At 40.2% G+C, this 15,598-nt stretch overlaps 1 protein-coding gene and 1 pseudogene across 4 annotated transcripts in view; one reads left to right on the top strand and one right to left on the bottom strand.

Annotated features, from left to right (window-relative positions):
• The window catches only part of IL1RAPL1 (interleukin 1 receptor accessory protein like 1), a 989,733-nt gene that overhangs the window by 880,255 nt on the left and 93,880 nt on the right, over positions 1 to 15,598 (bottom strand). The window lies entirely within an intron of this gene.
• LOC137096759 (U6 spliceosomal RNA) lies at positions 12,129 to 12,196 on the top strand (annotated as a pseudogene).

Genomic DNA, 15,598 nt, shown 5'->3' on the forward strand with positions numbered 1-15,598 from the left:
AGACACCGATTAAGTGCCCCCACCCGCCGCTGCTTCATCAGCCGATGATGAAGTTTTTTTGAGCAATGACCTCAACGTGCTGCTAGTTTGCATAGATATGCTAAAGACGACAAAAGGGCTGGCAGCTATTGGGGCCCACCAGCCAGCTTGTCAAAAAAATAAGGCTTCAATGTTTAATCCTTTGCTTTTTCTTGTGTCTGTTTTAGAAGCTGATTACATCCATAAAACTGCTGGACGAGCGGAGCCCTCTTCCCTGTTAGCCATAGAGCCACCGATTTCCAGGCCCAACACATGCTACACTTTGCCCGATGTGCCACATCGTTGTTTTGACAAACTAACCACACTGACATGTACTAAATGTACAATCATATGGCCTTGGAACCAAAGCCAGGTCCAGGGTTTATAGCTGGCCAACGTCCCCCAGCTGGGCCACATCCACTGGTTAGCCACCGAACCCTGAAACTCCAGGTGATCTCTTCCAGTGGCTTCATGTATATGTTGAATAACATAGGAGACAATACTGAGCCCTGTGGGACTCCACAGTACAATGGCCATGGGGTCGAGCAGGAGTCCCCTAGTAACACCTTCTGGGAGCAACCCTCGAGGAAAGACTGGAGCCACTTCAAAGCAGTACCCCTGAGGCCCATTCTTGCGAGGCATCCCAGGAGGATACCGTGGTTGACAATATCGAAGGCCAATGAGAGATCCAACAGAACCAACAGGGACACACTCCCCCTGTTCAGTCCCTGGCGAAGATCATCCACAAAGGCGACCAAGACTGTCTCGGTACCATGTCCCGGCCTAAAGCCAGACTGCACCAGATCCAGATAATCAGTGTCTACCAGGAAATCCTGGAGTTGTGAGGCCACCACACATTCCAGGACTTTGCCCAAGTAGGGGAGATTGGAAACTGGCCAATAGTTGATGAATTGAGTGGGGTCCAGTGATGGTTTTTTCAACAGCAGTTTTATAACAGCTTGTTTTAAGCTAGCTGGAATGTTGCCTTCCCGAAGGGGGGCATTAACCACCACCTTTACCCACTCTGCCAAACCCCCTCTGGCTTCCTTTACCAGCCAGGATGGGCAGGGGTCTAGGATGCATGTGGTAGGCCTCGCCTCCCCAAGAAACCAGTCGACATCCTCAAGCTGAACAAATTTATTTTTTTATTATTTATTATCTGTACTTATACCCCACCCTTCTCACCCCGAAGGGGATTCAGGGCGACTTACAAACTGTGGCAACAATTCAATGTGAGATTCAGATAACAATATCAATAGAACACAATATTATAAAACTGTAAAAAAAACACATACTTATCAATTAAAATAGTCTTTCAAATGATTAAAACATATTAAAACATATTAAAACATTTCAAACATATCAAACTTTACATCACATTGAAACATGATTACAAGTCTTAAAGTCCAGTGGCTTAAATGGCCAAAACCCTCAAAACATTGTCACATACTGCCCACCCCCACCTAAAATTAGTCCAATCTACCCCATACCAATTGTCTTTAAGGAATGCCCAACAGGTTGATGAACGATTCCCAAAAGGCATCTAGCTGATCCAGTCTGTTTCACCCAGACCATTCCATTCGGTCGGGGGGGGGGGGGCAAGGGCAGTCCCCAAATTGAAATGAATCCATCAAAACTGGACAAGCAGGTGCTCGTGTTACATCCTCAGAGACTGCCGTTAGTATGGTGTCAAAGCCTGAACGGATCAAAGCGACTTTGTCTGCAAAGTACTGAGCAACTGCTTCACAGTGGGCTGCCGAGTTGTCAGGGGACCCAACCTGAAAGGTGGGATTCAACAACCCTCTGACTACTCAAAACAACTCCGCCGGATGGTTCCTTGCGGACGCAATATTAGCTGAGTAGAAAGAAATGTGTGCGGCTTCTATTGCCGTGCCATACGCCCTTGAATAAAGGCATAGACGTGTTTGGTTTGACTCGCTAGGCTTTTTCCGCCACACACTCTCTAGCCTCCTCTTTGTTCGCTTCATCGCTGCCAACTCCTCATTGAACCAAGGAGATGGTTTAGCTCAGCTACTTAAGAGGGGGTGCTCCAGAGAGATAATGTCTATTGCCGTAGTCAACTCATTATTCCAACGAGAGACCAGGGCATCGACAGAATCACCTACCGAGGTGACGGGAAATTCCCCAAGAGCCGTCAGGAATCCCTCTGGATCCATAAGTCTCCTGGGGCGGACCATCTTAATGGGTCCACCACCCCTGCGGAGGTTAAAAGTTGCAGAAAGTCTAAGCCTGATCAGGTGATGGTCGGTCCATGGCAATGGACAGCTCCTCCACACCACCACCATCTTCCCAACCCTGACAGAAAACCAGATCTAATGTGTGCCCAGCACAGTGGGTAGGGCCAGATACTAGTTGGGACAGCCCGATAGTTGCCATGGTGGCCATGAAGTCCTGAGCCGCCCCTGAAAGGGTGGCCTCTGCACATGAAATATTACACATGAAATGTGGCTCTTCATTTAATAATTAACTGCCCCTTCCACCTGACTTTTCATTGGGCCTCATACAACCATGACTGCAGATTTGTTTATCATGCTGCTGCTTGAACAACCTTTTAACTTTAAAATTAGTGAGTTGGTGATCTACCAAACAACAATTTTACTATGAGCTTTGCTACTGTCAGTGTTAAACTAATGCTCTAAACACTGCAGATCCTCGTTGGGACCCAGAAGACATTCAAGCGGACATAAGGCCCCTTCATCCAGTGATAGATTCAGGGAGAGCATCTGCATACCTAGGGTAATCACACAATCTATAGTCAAAAGGGGCTTTTCTTTTGTGACACCTGCTTTTCGTACAATGAGGTTTTTCAGTTGCTAGTACTAATTGTTGAACATGTGTTACTAAGGCCCTTTATTTGTGGGCTTGAAGCATATCAATCAAGATACATTTGTCTACATTGGGGCCACATTAACTGCTACTCGCTTAGGCGGTGAATATGAAATTCAAACACTAGAGTTATAGTTAAAGGCATTCAAAGTTTGAGTTCACTCTGTTTCTTTCTAACATCTAATTTCTTCACAAAAGCAGTTGCTTTGGTCATAGAGGGAGGCCCCCCTACCTTTGGTTTAGTGTCACAGCTATGCCCAAAATGAGTCCCTATGACCACCATTCTTGGGCCTCATTATGGTCTCAATTCAATGAGAAACTACAAGAGGCTGATGTTGGGGTGCTATAATCTTTCAGTCAGGGACAATCCCCCTCAGATGTCCCGGTCATTAATGATTCCATGCAGTGGGTGGAATGTTGGTGGTGATGTCCAGAATCTGGATAAACCAAGAAAAGTGATCCATGCTATGGGTGGCATGTGGTGGTGATGTCCAGAAGCTGGATAAACCAAGAAGTGTGATTCCATGTCGTGGGTGGCATGTGGTAGTAATGTCCAGAAGCTGGATAAACCAAAAAGTGTGATTCCATGCTGTGAGTGGCATGATGGTGGTGATGTCCGAAACCAGGATAAACCAAAAAGTGGGCCAGGTATATTGTGCTGACCTGAGATAAACAGACTCGTTGACTGGTTACAAGATCTAATTTGGACAGATGGTATCCATCTCTCCGGGTTGACCAACTTGCTTGGTGATTATAAGCTGGTTTAGAGCCTTGGTGGGACTTGGTGGGGGATGGGGGCAAAAAAAACATCTGTCCCCAATCTGTGGCGATAAACAGTTAGGAAAAGCTAAAATTTGGTATACACCTTCAGGGGTGAAGGCCATTAACTAAAATACTCACTTAAGGTTCAATTTGATGAGGTGAGGGGAATTCTAATGGCCTAGGAATAGAAAGGGTACGGTCTCAGTTACACTGAGAAAGACTTCTCTGACACATTTCCGTCAGAGGTTGCCTGGGTTGGGTGTCCAAGGGACCCGGGTGTTTTGCCCTAACTAGCCGAGGGGTAGGCCGGACAGGGACACTACCTGGGCTTTGCTACCAAGTTCAGGATTCACAGATTTAGATCTAGTCAAAATTAAACAGGTAACAGTTAATAAATGTTGCCCATATTTTAAACCCAAATATTTGTGTGTGGTCTTGTTATTTCGGGGGTTGGCAGGTATAAAGGAATCAGAGGGTCATCGAGGCAGGGTGGTCAGACAAATCCCACCGCTGCCACCAATATAAAGATATTAGAGCATTCAGCCTGGGCAGGGTGGACACAACAGATCACACCTCTGCCCTTCTGTATATAGCGTAGAACAAAAGGCTGACCCTAAGTGACCGAAGTACTTGGTAGAAATATAGCTGCCACCACCTCAGAAATACCGGCCTGAGGAACCAAAAAGGGTGTGATTGTATTTCAAGTAAAAGGATGTTTGAGCACTGAGACTTTTATGGCTGACTGGACTTTAGAAATGTATTGGGAGAGTGAGTTCTGAGGGAAACGAATGGATTGAGGCGAACACCAGTTAAAAGTAAACGAATAAAGAGTTTATTTTAACTTGAGAATAACAACAACTCGTTGGAATGAGTGGTACAAAATCTTGATGCAGTTGCAGTAACTTGGTTGCTTGAACACAAACAGTTATTCCCTAACCTAGAGACTAGCTAAAAGCTCTTCTCTTTCTGTCCGTTCCCTGCTGTAACTCCCTTCTCTCCCTAAAAATCCAACTCTCTCTGTCTAACTCTTAAACTCTTCTCCCTTTCTGTCGGACAAGACAGCTCCTTTCCCTCTCTTCAGCTGACTCCACCCCCAATTGCTACACCCAATCGGGAGTCAGCCTGACTCCTCCTCCTGCTCTCTTAACAACCAGGAGGCCAGCCACTGCCATGCAGGCTTCGGCCTAGCTGACTAAAAGGTAGATTTATTACAGCAGGCAAAGAAAATCCAGAACTACAATTATGTTTACTTTTCTTCTCAAAAGCTAGTAGCAGCTTTGGAGGCAATTGGTCAGTTGCTTGATGGACTAGAGATGTAGTTCCCTTTCTCAATAGGCCAAATGCAAACTAAGAAGCTTCCTGATGCCTTTTAAGACTGAAAAATATTCATATATCATGAGATCATAAATGATAGTTCATGCAGGTATACTAAAGCATTAATGCTTGACATTTTCACATCCAATGGATCATGTAACAGAAGATGAAAGGCACATTTGTCTGAGATCATGCATGGAGTACACCACAATATGTAAAGTTTCTTTTTGACTATATCTTCCAGAGTCCTCAAGCCAGCAAAAATTCTGAGAATCATTTTTAAAGCAATTTTACCAAATCAGGAATAGATGATAGCACTCTGTTGGATCTACAATAATCTAACCTGGGTTTAGGCAACATTGGCATACTCAGCCTATGTAGCCATAACCTCTTAGTTAATTCCCTTATAGGCCTCAGCAGCTAATCTTCCTTTTCAACAAAGTGATGAATTTTCCCCACTTTTTTGTGTGTTTCAAATTATTTTGTATGCTAGTAATTATTAAGAAGCCCTTTTAGTAATTAGCTACACTTGAAAACAGATTTTCTCTCAACTGCCAACATTGCAGTACCTGCTAGGACATGTACTTGGCAAGAATATAGGGATGTTAGATGATTTTTGAAAACAGGGATGTTAGATGATGTTTTTCTCCTCATATAAAGGAGTGGATAAGTGAAAGCCAGGATTCATCAGCTTATATGTGGAGGCTTCTCTGTTCTGAAGACTCAAGCAGTGGGATATGTGAATCAAAAAATCCAATCTAATTGGCTGAACAAGAGAGATGGGTCTGAATAGCAAAATCCCATGGACATTCACAATGTTCAGACTTGCATAGGCTTATAACATATAATACTCTGGGGAAAAAATTGAGCTTTCAAATTATAATTTCCATGGCAGCACTAACAATAGCTGCTCATTTTAAACAATAGTTTCTAAAACAACCTTGTTGTGTTCATTCCGTTTTGTTCCAGAAAGAGGCTTAGATGTCCATAACTACTAGTACACCCACTCACATATGTATCAGTTTGAGCAAAGTGCAGACAGAATGCCTACTGACTGGGTAAGCTCCACAACCACTGGGTGAAACCAGCAAGAATGATGACAGATTCTATTTGACCAGTGGGTGAAATCTAGCAATATAGATATTCATATATAAGCCAAAATCTCCCTTGGTACTAATGTCAGTGGAAAGTACCCTGTGGACACAGCCATTTTCATCTGCCATAATGTCACACTGTACCTATGCTTATCTTGTAATAGCTTATTATATGCATGGATGATCTCTAACAGGTAAGAGTTGCTCAAACTGTTCTATACACAGGTACTACACAGTCAAAATGTACCAAAGCCAACCTTGTCCCATTGAAACACCCCCACATCAAGGTTCATAGACTCAGGGTGAGAAATGAAGTATGGGCTGCACCCAGCTGGTCATTGGCAAGTATCCTCTTGTACTATGAACACTTCCAAGATGGTGGGATCTTACATGGCCTGGTGTTCTAGAATTATAAAATGTTGAGAGGCTCAATCCCATGAGATTTTGGGCAGGCATGGATATTGGCAAGCAGGCCCGTAGCGAGGGGGGGTGGGGTTAGGGGTTCAACCCCCCCCCCCCGAAATGTTTCAGATTTTTTTTAAAAAAAACTGGTTTACTCATGAATTTTAACTGGTTAACCAAATCCCCATGCTAAGTCTATGAGATGCAAAAAATCAAGAGTCCCTCCAGAACTGCAAGCACTATCTCAAGCAAATATTAGCAATTTAGTCACACTGTCATTACTTGCAGCAATAGCCGATGTAGTTGTTCTGATACAGTTGTACCAGGAGCTCCAACTTTACTTGCTTTGTATTAAATGTTTGCTTGCAGACCAAGGTTTCAGGGACTCTGCAGACAGGTGGCTTCTTTGGTTGCAGTCATAGGGCAAGTCACCTGTCCATCATTGTTAAGCTTAACTTTACTGAAGGCAAGAGAAGTTTCTGTTTGATTGTTCATTAATAAAATACTTTGTTGTACTTCTCAAGCCATCTAAAGATTGTTTGTGGTGGAAACCTCTGAGAACTCCTTATTTACAGGCCGAGTGCGCGACAGAACAGTAGTGAAGCAACCAAGTTAGGGGGGGGGGGGTGTTGAATGCTCTCATTAAGGAGGCCAGACTTGGTGGAGGTGGTTGACAAGGGCGGAGCTGCAGGCTATTGAAGGCTGCTCTGCCCCCTGCTGTGCTCTTTGCTTCAGCGTGAGCTAGGTGGCAGGTTTCAACCCCCCCCCCCCCGCGAAATTTTCAACCCCCCCCCAAAAAAATTCAACCCCTCCCAAAAAATTTTTCTGGCTACGGCCCTGTTGACAAGTGTTGCATGTAACAATAAACACAAGATTTCACTTTGGCAGAGGACTTTTGGGTATGGATACTACACTACAGGTCTATCTGATGTAGCACCTCTGTTTCAAACATCAGCAAACCAGAGGCTGAGAGGAATTTCTCAAATAGAACATACAACTTCATCACATGGGCTTCCAGACCGATTTTAGGATGTCAAGAGCACAATTCCTGGACAGAGCCTGCCAGAACCCTTCACACAACACACATCTGCTTCCAGCAAGGCTCCGTTCATGGACTGTGCTATCAGCATCCTATGACAGGGCAAGGAGAACATGGGAGGCTTCCTGTTTTCTTGTTGCCAGCATGTGATGGGAAAGACAGCACTGTGGGGCACGAGGCAATGGATTTCCCTGCTGCCCTACAGATGTGCCACAATTCCTGTTGAATCCCCCTGCTGGCACCCATGTTAGGGAACTAAATGTGATGAGGTCGATAGTGGCAACAGCTCTCTCTCTCATTGATTTTCTCCTAAAAGAAAGTATCAGAATAGTAGGCTGAAGTGTGGCCTGGAAGATCAGAGATTTGAAAGGCAACATTTGGGAGGTGAGCAGCAGGAAGGCTGGGAAATGAGGAAGGAGAATAATGAAGAAAGGGTAATAGCAAATGAGCAAAATGATATGGTGGAGAAATTAAGATGAATGATAAACAGAGCTAGCTGAAGTAGTCAGGAGAAAGATAAAACAAACATGTAAATTGTGGGATTAGAGAATACGGTGAAAGTATAAAAGTCTAGTAGGCAAGAAAGTTTTTTAAAAGTCCACTGTCTTGGAACATGATATTACAGTTATTACGTTTTAAGGGTATATATACACTGTAATATTAATGCAGTTTGACACTATTTTAACTGACATATCTCACTGCTATCAAATAATGGGAGTTATAGTTTGATGATGCACCAGCCCACTTTGTCAAGGCAAAATACCATGTCAAAATACAACTCCTGCAATTCCATAGTATTGAGCCATGGCTGTTAAAGTGCTGTCCATCTACATGGATTCTATATCATAGACACATCCTTGGTGTGAATCAAGTGGCCATTTCTTGAGGTTCCATTTTCCATACATTATAATTCTTACAAAAATAAATTCATGAATGTTTGTATTCTGAGTATTAATATATGGGATATATCACACTACACAATAGGTTTGTATTATAAGCATATGTATAAAATGAAGAGTTATACCCCTGTCTTTAAATTAGGGTTATTTTGAGTAACACTGTACATTGTGGACAGGCTGGGAGACAGTGACCTCTAGGGGCCAAACTGACTTTCTCCAGATTTTTTTGTGGTTTTTTTTCTTGTACAGCTAGTCCCCAAGTTAAAAACAAGATATGTTATATAAATATGTTTTTAAGCTGAATTGTTTGTAAGTCAGAACAAATATATTTTAAGTGTAACTTCAGCCTATATATAAAAGCTTTGGATAGCATATGGAGAAGTGAACACCCCTGTGGCGTCTGTTTTGCTGTATGTACTCCCGTTCTGAAGATTTCACCTCACTTTCTGTCCCTGTAAGAATTGGTTTTTGAAAAAATTGGCCCATTGTGAAAACCAGAATTGGTGACAAAACTTCAGTTGAGACACTTTTTTCCCATGACAACTCTTTTAGTGATTGTCCTATATGAAGCGTATATTTATCTCACTTCCTGTTGTCTCACTCCTGTTCTTAATTATAAGTAATTTGTGAGTCACATGTTTGTAACTTGGGGACTGCCAGTACGTTCATTTGTATCCATTGATTCTCTTTCTATTCTCTGAAGCAGCAATGAACAAGTTTACTCCATCTTTTACAAGACATCCCTTCAGACAGTCAAGACAGCTATTATGTCTCCACTCAGTCTTTCCTCTGCAAGTAAAGCATAGCCAATTCTCCAAGTCATTCTTCATATAACTTGGCTTTCATACCTTTGATCATCCTGGTTGCCCTTCTCTGGACATATTTTGGCTTGTCATTAAGAAACTCTTGGATGTATGAGTCATGAAGTTTCAATCTGGCTGTTGGGAAAAAAATGACTCATACAGACATAAATGAGTGGAAAGTCCAGAAACAGGTGAAATACAGACAGACTCCTCCACTTGTTTCAACTGCTTCCTGAAAGAACAATGCAGATCTTTCAATAATTAAAATTTGGCATAGCTCTGAACTAGGAATTGGGAGGAGGAGGCAGAATCTTTATTTATTATAGTAACTATTCAGAAAACAACAATTTCTGTTCCTTCCAAGAAGGTGGTTCCCATGCAATTGCAATGCATATGCATGTGCATAGGAAGGAAGGCACACCATTTCTTTAATATCATGATCACAACACATATCTAAATCTTGTGTTTTACTCCAGTAAATATGAATTCCTGTCTCACAATCATCACCATATGTTGAAATAGTGTAATGGGAAACATTTATGGAAAACAGCAAAGCATAGAACTGGAAATGTAATAGAATGGAACACTGAAGTTTAAACTCTTAAGCAAAACAGACTAGTAAAGAATGAATAAACAAGGAGTGAGTAAAATGAACCAATGCAATATAAAAAGGCCCTCTGGTTTCCTGGGAAACACAAGTCAAAGATTACAATGATCACAGCTGAGTTGGGCCTTTCAAATGAAAAACAAGCAAAATGCCACCATGGCAGACCGGAAATACCATAGTCTATTCTGACTGTTAAAAAGGTAATAACAAAAATGAGAAGTAACAGCTATCAGGCTTTTTGGAATGTAGTGGGCACAGCTAAAATGAATCCATACAACTCTGAATTTTGAAGTAGATTGCAGTTGTTCAAAAATGATATAGCTTCACACAGAGTATGGAACATTAGGTCTGACAATTAAGTAATTAATGCCAAACATTATAAACTGAGAAATGAAGTCATTACCACCAGCGATAATAATACCAATCTATTTTGGAGATGCTGAAGTGGTCTAGTGGTACCCATCCAATATCTCCTGCTCCTTCTTGCAGTCATTTTTACCTTGTGTTCGACATCTAACTGTTATCAGACATTTGAACATTTTTCCACTTTAGCAAGATGTCAGTCCCTGCTGCTATGTGGCTGCTGCTATGCGCTCATAATCACATCTTTCTGGCCTGATCACTGGATTTGTAGTTACACAATTCCTCAGTTGGTTACTAAAAGAGCCTTTACAAAAAGAATTGTCTTGGGAAGAAATATCCACCTTCATTTCATCCTGATAGGCTTTCCCAGGACAATCATAACATCTTGATCTCTTTCCTCCAGGAGTGTTTGCGGCTATCCCCAGACAATTACTTTGATCATTTTCTTTTATTTAGCTTTTCACCTAACTAGTTTCACTTGCTGTCCTTGAAGCTAGAATGTGAGAATTTGGCTCTCAGCGCAGAGAAAAAAAGCAAACAAATGCACGTACGAGTACAAATTAAAAAACATGCCTATTTACACACAGACTTTCATATAGATTTGTGTTACAACACAACGATGGCTTGTGACCCTCAATCAGCAGAATTCTTTCTAAAATCCTATATCTAAATAGCCTTATGAAGACAAACTGCATATATTGCAGCCCACTTGTCTATTACAACACATGTATTGAAGGAGGTTATGACATTAAGTTTTTAATGCCACGGAGACAGTTTCTAATTATTCTACTTCTCACTGTCATAGTCTCTCATTGGTGTAAATAATAATGTACAGTATGCTGTTCAGAGGCACAAATAGGCCCTGAGTAGCATAGGTTTGAAATTAATTATTTTTAAAGAAATAGGAATGTTAAAGTAAGTTAACCTTCCTTGAAATTCTACTGGAAACCTTGTTCTTGCTCTGTTTTCCAGCTATGTTTTTGTTTTCCTGTATAGAAATTAATGTGTGTTTTCTGCCCATTTTAAAACTATACTTTTTAATCTGCATATTTTGTACATATATGTCTAATTTATGCAAATTAACAAAACACATTTCTAGTTGTATGAATATTTAAAATGTAATAAAAGTTTTGCATGCTCCTCCCCCCCCCCAAAAAAAACAGCAGTCCCAGATGTATAGATATCTAAGACAAGACATGATTCTCCATTCAGCTGGCTCTCTAGAGAGATGGAAAATGGATATTTCCATATGGAATGTAAATCCAACACATTTCTTTTCCATCCCTAGAGTAAAAAAATGTGGTTCTGAGTGAGATGCTTTGCAAAAAAAGATTTTGAAAAGGAAACCCTTTCTGAAGCATGTCCAAAACATCCTTGTGTTTCTTGCTGTACAGTCTTGGTTGGCTGCCAGAAATTACATCAATTCCATCATTGACAAAGGGAGGCATTGTCAGGACTACTGTTAATGATGCTCAGATTTCCTCACTTCTTTTCTTCTTGTAGCAGCAAGAAATTGTATAATTTCACTTAATTAACCAGCTTTTTGTGAGAATATATACTATAAACAGAAGTTTAGAGAGAGATTCTAAATCATAGCACACAAAAGTAAATGTCTATGGGGAAAAATCAACTCATTGTTGGTTAACAATTCTGTAGAAAATGTTTATCAATTCAAAGTTATCTCTCTCTCTTTCCTAGGTTTGATGTTGCCAGCTTATATATTCATACAGTAGAAGTATTTGAAGTGAATATCTGTAGTGCAAAGTTCAAACAAGCAGTTTTCCTTTCAACAATGCAACTGGATTGAATCCTAAAATTTGAGCGAAATCTCATTACATTAAAATGAATAGGTTAGATTATTCAAAAATAGTCTGACTACTGCTCTTGCATTCATATGCAGCTTTGTATGAGCAAAAGCAGTTATTTTAATAGAAGCATTTCTCATCAAAATTACAAATTGTGTTTTAAAATTACAAATATGTGCTTCGGCAGCACATATACTAAAATTGGAACGATACAGAGAAGATTAGCATGGCCCCTGCACAAGGTAAGATCAGCCCCCTCATTGATGGTATTCCGAAGAAGACTAAAAACCTGGATGTTCGAGCAGGCATTCGGTTAACTCAGTGCAAGGAATGTAATGATTAAAGGACTGGCAATATGGACGACGAAACTGGATCACGATTTTAGTCAGGAGTTGAATTGGATTGTTTGTTGATATATGTATTGTGTATTATGTCTTTTATGCTTTTAAACTGTATATTGCCGATTGTTATATTTTGTTGTAAACCGCGCTGAGTCGCCGGCTAGGCTGAGAAGCAGCGGTATACAAGTATAGCAAATAAATAAATAAATAATAAATAATGTAGATCAGCATCAAAACTTGAGTGTCAGCTCTATACACATGAAGTATGAAATAGATTTAGGTACTAGTTTTGTATGCTAATTTCCATCCTAGTGATATTTTATTTCATAAATAAAGGAACTGCACATTATTCTACTTGGGCCTTCTACATTTGTGAAATAAAATTGAAGTTGGATATTTACCCCACTGTGTCCATTCTCCTCAGATTAAAATATAGAAAGTGAATACAGAAAAATGTGATCTTTTTTCTTTTACTGTGTAGATAATAGGATCTAATATCTAATGCTGATGTGAATACTTTTGGCAAATATGAAGAGGCTTTCCATGCAGGCTATTATTAACTTATGTAGGGACAGAATACAGAAAATGTATTGTCGAAGGCTTTCATGGCCGAAATCACTCAGTTCTTGTGGGTTTTTTCGGGCTATATGGCCATGTTCTAGAGGCATTTCTCCTGACGTTTCGCCTGCATCTATGGCAGGCATCCTCAGAGGTGAGGTCTGCTGGAGCTGGGGAAAAAAGGGGTTCATTCCACAGATATATAAACCCCTTTTTTTCCAAGCTCCAGCAGACCTCACCTCTGAGGATGCCTGCCATAAATGCAGGCGAAATGTCAGGAGAAATGCCTCTAGAACATGGCCATATAGCCCGAAAAAACCCACAAGAACTGAATACAGAAAATGTTGAAAATAAAATAAGTGAGATTTCTGGCTGAAATGCTTAGTTTATGCCTAAAATCTAATCACATTTTTTGAATTATATGGGCTGTTGAGTATATTTGTTTAGGTTTTAGTGAATGGTTCAAGTAAAAAGTTATTTAAAAAAGAAAAAAGAAAATCTTAGCAAGGCTAAAATGGGCAGTCAAACAATTGATTCTATTCTAAATATAGTGAAGAACATCAGTTATAATATAAAGAGTATTTTATTGGGTAACAGAAAAATATTGTTGCTTCATTGCTTTGTTGTTCACACAAGGCTTTAGGAACATTTATAAAAAATATCAATTTCTTAATACAACCAAGGCCTAAATTATTTTAGCTAGTCCTAACGAGGATAAATCCATTCAATCAACTGAGGACTGTTGAACTAACATGTAGCACAATCTCCCTGATTCAAAGAATAAAAGATTATCATCATCATCATCATGTTTTATTATTTGAATAAGTTAGATTGGCCTACATGTTAGTTCAACAATCCTAAATTGATTGAATTGATTTATCCTCATTGAGACTAATTAATATAGACAGAATAAAGAGAAAACCCATGACAATCCACTACTCATTATACCCATGTAGTGATGTCGGCAGACATCACCTGCCCAGAGAAACAAGAGGCACAAGCTTTCTGCAAGTGAAACAAATGGTAGAAGAAGAGAAACATGCACTGGCAGATTATGTGAAAGACAGTAAAGAACCAACACTGATGGAAGTCAACAGTAGAAAACTGCTTAAAGTACAAAAGATAAAGAGCAAATACCATAAAATACAACGGAGAGCAAAAGAGGAAACTGGAAAAAGAAGGCTCTCCATGGAGAGTTCCTGGGAACAATTGAGAACAAAATTAATAAGGAAAAGGCATGGATGTGGCTCACAAATGGAACTTTGAAAAAGAAGACGGAGGGCCTGGTTCTTGCAGCCCAAGAAAAAGCAATTAGAACAAATGCCATCAAGGCCAGAATTAAAAAGGCAGCTACAGATTCCAAGTGTAGACTCTGCAAGAAAGCAGACAAAACAATGGATCACATACTCAGGTGCTGCAAGAAGATCACACAGACAAACTATAAACAGAGGCATAATACTGTTGCTGAGATTATTCACTAGAATTTGTGCCACAAATACCATCTGCCTGTGACAAAAAACTGTTGGGATCACAAGCCTAAAAAAGTTACAGAAAACAAACAAGTACAACTACTCTGGGACTTCCAAATTCAGACTGAAAGAGTTTTGGAGCACAATTTGCCTGATACTCCCTGACCGAACTTTGTATAAAATGACCTCAGAAGCACTTTATTTTATGATTTGTGCAATTACATCCTTCCTTATCCCCGGATCCTCCCCCCGATAATTTATATTGCCCTATCTTCCAGCGTTTTTAAATTTTTTATCATTGAGTTCAGCCCTACCTCGCCTAATCCTTTGTGTTTTAATGTTTGATTTGCTTTTGCTGTTCGTTCATTATATTGGTTTTGCATTTTATGTATTTTATTTCTGGTTTTGTTATGTTTTTGTGTTATATTGTGTTACTGTATTTTTGGGCATGGCCTCATGTAAGCCGCACCGAGTCCCCCTGGGGGAGATGGAGCGGGGTATAAATAAAGTTTTATTATTATTATCTCACAATCATGGAAAAAATTGAAGTGAGAATCATGTTGCAATCTCAGGTGACAGCAGAATTGACAGGAAGCAACTAGAAAAGCTTACACGATACAAGGATTTAAAGATCAAACTGCAAAGACTCTGGCACAAGCCAGTAAAGGTGGTCCCAGCGGTGATTGGCAACTGGTTGCAGTGCCTAAAGACCTTGTCCTGCACTCAAAAACAATCAGTGCTGACAAAATTACCATCTGTCAGCTGCAAAAGGCCACCCTACTTGGATTTGCACGCATTATTCACCAATACATCACATAGTCCTTGAAACTTGGGAAGTGTCTGACATGTGATCAAATACAAAAGCCAGCATAGTGATCTTGTTTGCTATGTACCAATCTTGTTGTGTATCTAATAATAATAATAATAATAATAATAATAATAATAATAATAATAATTTCTTACCCGCCTCTCCCTGTGGCTCGAAGTGAGTTACAACACAATTAAAAAACATGAATATAGCAAAAATTCAACAAATATACATATTTCTATAAAAGATCCACATTAAAACTGCATTTCTATAAAATGCAAATTAGATACACAAAACAGACATCAAACAGCCAGTTTATCAGCTATTAGGATTTCTGGAAGTTGAAAGCCAAAACATCTAGGGACCCACAGGTTGAGAACCACTGATCAAGTGCTGAAAGTTTTGGGGCTGAAATCTCAAAGCCTGAGGTAGTCCTGATTTGGCAGTTCTGCTTGCTATATAACAGGTT

Source organism: Anolis sagrei, chromosome 3 (assembly GCF_037176765.1).
Source record: "Anolis sagrei isolate rAnoSag1 chromosome 3, rAnoSag1.mat, whole genome shotgun sequence".
In the NCBI taxonomy this organism is placed as follows: domain Eukaryota; kingdom Metazoa; phylum Chordata; class Lepidosauria; order Squamata; family Dactyloidae; genus Anolis; species Anolis sagrei.